A 4331-nucleotide genomic window follows, 5' to 3' on the forward strand; every position below is an offset into this window, starting at 1 on the left:
GTATTGGGAGCATTCAGCATTATGGAGGTTCTGTGCATAAAAGTGTATCGTCTTTGTAAAGGACTGTGATGTTAACAGCCATAGAGACAAATATGTTCTGCACAGAACAGGCGTGGTATCTCCAACAGTCACACTTCTGTAACAATGATTTCTAAGCCTTTTTTGGATAGACATTTATTAGATCCAATTTCATGTTTCTTCACGATTTAACCATTCAGTGTAAGACTTTGTGGTCAACTTGAACACTGTCATCTGGTATCTTTTAGCACTGTTCAGGTAATTTATGATTTTTTTTTTTTTAATTAATGGGTTTTCAATAGAGAGTATAATAGTATCAAAATCATCACTGAATTATTTATCATTTACAAATAGGATAACATTAAATTATAGATAAAAGTATATGCAACAATAATTCTAGGTTTGTGTGCCTTTGAAATATGGTAATACTTTAAAAAGGCTTCAATGAAAGATAAAATATATTTATAGAAATAATTATATATCAAGATGTTTCTGAATAAGATTCAGAAATTCTTAATACTCTGTAAGTTATGTACTATAACAATTTTTAATTACTTTTCTTGTAAATTCCAGAAGCAGAAAGTAAAGGAATATGTAGAGAAAAGGTATCAAAATGGCTAATTCTCCATTCTATACTTCCAGTACCTTTCCTTATAAACAGGATTTTCTTAGAGTAAGGAAGTGTAGTGGCTGATGCAGATATTATTTCTGTTCTTAGGATCAATCCCAGTTAATAATATTTTCAAGTCTTGGATACATTAGTAATAATGGAAAACTTGAGTACTGGATTGTGGACTCTTGCATTTCAAAATGTGGATGCAAGTTTTTCAAGAACTTGATGGAAGGAAGAGAAAATAAAAAACATTGCTCAAAGTAAACTGTTCTGAATGAAATGATGACTCCATAAATTCAAATTCCAGCCAATTCGGAGTGTCTCAGGAAGCACCTACCCTTTTTTTAAGGAGCATGCAGGCAAAGTGACTAGTGCCAAGAGAAAGGCTGCAAGTCCTTAAATCTGAATTTAGACACTGCCTAAATCTATATGCCTGGCAGCAGGAAGTCCCTGTAGCCATTTCTCCATGCCCTGATGACATCTGTCCTCAACAGGACAGCAGATGTCAGAAATAGACTGAATGGGGCAATTCATATCTCTTTAAGCTATTAATTCATTTTCTTGAGATGTCAAACAGACATCCTTGGGTCACATTTCCACAATCTCTTTGTCAACTCTTACAATTAAAAATGTGGGGTTTTGTGTAGTTGAAGTTGATATTCTTATTTCATTATTCCAGGAAATGGGAATGAACTGCTTACGCTTGTATTAAAGAAACATCCTGACAGAGACTGTAACTGATTTTTGAATCACAAAATGTTTTTACTAGATCGGTCCTTTTCTCTGAAACAGGTAATTTTGGGATGTGTTGCTTTTCACAAGAAAAAAAGACAAATCCATGAGAAAAGCCAATGCAGCTGACTGTTTAGAGGTTCTTGGAATCAGGGTTAAAATACTCTCTGTTCAGCTACAGAGACGTTGATTAGTCGGTGTGTTTTATTCAAGATGTAATTAACAAAACACTGCTCTTACTGTTGCTGACTTTAGTTTACATAATGTTCTGTTTTAACTTATTTGCTGCCTTCTGGTACATTTTATAGAGACTACTATATTTTTAGCAACAGTTGCCAAAAGACAAGTTGTATGCAATTGCAGTGGTTGCTGTATCTAGCCATCTACTTGTTTGTAAATCTCACCTAATAACTTCTGAACTCAAAGGCTAATATCAGTGTTTTTCTGGTGAGAGTTGAGGGGAAGGGATTGATTGTGCCTTTCATTGCAAAGATCTCTTGTTTTTAAATCAGTCAAGATCCATTGATTCCATAATTTTGTGATCTGATTTCTTGCCGTATCTTTATTAGAGTACTGTATTTTAGCAACTGTATTTTCTTTTTAGAGAAATCTCTTAATTCATACTTCACATTAGAAACAAACATTATATGAGTTCTCTGTAGAATGTGCTTGAAGCAGACATTTTTGTGAGGAAGGGTTATGTATTGTTTAAAAATGGGCAAACTCTTGGCTCCTACTATGAGACATGGAGGAATCCATTCTTCACAACATTTTCTACTACTCATTAGAATCATAAGGAACATTGATTGATTAACTAGTATCTTGAAATGTCCAGGTGTTAGGATATAATTTTGAAATGATCTTGCAGGGTCTGCCAGACTCAGAAGAACCTTTCTGATGCTGTGCCTGTTGATACAGAAAGATGATTCTGGTATTTTTTCTTTTCCTCTTTTTGTTAGATTAGTGATGTTGAATTGGTTGTATGACCATTTGAAGGGTTAATGTGTTTGGCATTCAACAAAAACATCGCAATCAACTTTTGGCCTGAAGTTTGAGAAACATTGTTTGGATTTAGATTTTAAAGGCCAAGTGCTTAGAAAGAATGCTGGCTCATTCCAGTACCCTTCTGCAATTTGAAGGACGACTTGAGCTATTAGCTCATTTTGAAGAAAGAATTTTGGCAGTGATTCAACTTGGCTTTTTTTTCTAACTCCTGGTCCCAGTATCATGTTTTCTGCTGCTGTTCTGAAGGCAGTATGAATATACTCTTCAGTCAAGGTGTCCATGTTCAGTTACTGTCTTGGCATGTTATCAAACTTGTGCTGATTACCAAGCAACAGAGAAATGCAGTTTTCAGAAGTTTCCACCTTAGCAAAACCAAAATTAAATATAAGGAGGAAATATGAGGCACTCATAGCATGAGTACGTCTTTTCAGCAACATTTCTAAGGTTTGTGGCTTTAAGATAAAGTTTACGGTTTTGGATAAATGTCACCCTTATGTTTCTTTTTGTTTTTTTTTTTTTCTCTGTATTGTGTCTGATTTACTGTTCTATAATAAAAAACTGTCCAGTGGAGCAGGGGGACAGCAAGGTAGATTTTTATGTTACAAAGATCACACAGACTCACACAGACCAGCTGAGGCAGGAAGGCATCTTTGGAGATTACCTGGTCTAACCCTCTGCTCAGAGCAGGGTCAGCCAGAACAGGTTGCTCAGGGCCGTGTCCAATCAGCTTTTTAGTATCTCCAAGTATGAGGAATCGGCAACCGCTGTGGGCAACCAGTTCCAGTGTTTGACCCCCCTCACAGTAAAAAAGTGTTTTCTTATGTTTAAACAGAATTTCCCGTGTTTGAGTTTGTGCCCATTGCCACTTGTCCTGTCACTGGGCACCACTGAGAAGAGCCTGGCTTCCTCTTCTTTACTCCCCCCATCAGGTATTTATACACATGGATGAGATCCCCCCGAGCCTTCTCTGCTCCAGGCTGAATAGTCCCAGCACTCAGCCTCTCCCCATAGGTGAGAGGTGTCTTCAAGTTGCAGCACATCTGTGATACAGATACTGTATTCCTATGATATAGTTTATGAACTGCTTCTTGTGAAGGCCTGTACCAACGTTGCATAACAGCAGGTGAGAAGAGGTTGTATATTAAAATGCATTTTAAATTTATTAAGATTCAAAATATTCCTGTTCAACTAAATGCTACCAGCTGTACTGTCAATGACTTCTGTTTATTAAGGGCAATGCATTTTTTTTAAGGTTTTGTAGTCAGCTTGTATCACTCTCTTTGCCTACAAGCTTTTAAGTTTTGCAAATTTTATTAAATTCCTTTTAGATTAGATTAAAAAAAAATCTTAGATTGCTGTTACTGACAAACTGTCACTCTGAAGATTAAGGTCCTAATTTTTCAGGTTTACCTTTATTGAGGTACTTCTTATTTTTAGAATATTCTACCTTGGGTGTAGGAGAAATTATAAAATTAAGAATTCACTGGCTACATAGTTTTCAGTTTGGGAAGCATGTTTCTAAAATTCATAGGCTCTTGAAATACTTTTTCTTTCTGTTTATTGCTGCCAAAAAGAAACATTTTCAGACTGAGGAGAATTTGTTAAGGTGGTGTTAAGCTTTGATAAGTATAATCATCCTATTCTATATTATTTTTCCTACATATTTATTTATTTATGAGATCAATATATGATAAAGATTCCCCAGTATGTTTCTCTACAGTTAAAATAGCTTAATATTCTGTTAAGCAGTGAATTTTAAACTTCACTGTTCTTTCCATTCATAATAAGAAGCTCTGCTGAATTTAGTTGGAATAACTTAAATAGAATTAAATATCTGCATCGTGTCATGCCTGACAGAACCCATTTTATAGCTAAAGTCCTCCAAAGTTCATGCCTTTCACTTGCAGAAAATCTTTCTTGCCAAAAAAAGACTTGAAGTGAATAAAGTTAGGTTTCTTGATAT

This window comes from Aptenodytes forsteri, unplaced genomic scaffold (assembly GCF_000699145.1).
Source record: "Aptenodytes forsteri isolate BGI_AS27 unplaced genomic scaffold, ASM69914v1 Scaffold2, whole genome shotgun sequence".
In the NCBI taxonomy this organism is placed as follows: domain Eukaryota; kingdom Metazoa; phylum Chordata; class Aves; order Sphenisciformes; family Spheniscidae; genus Aptenodytes; species Aptenodytes forsteri.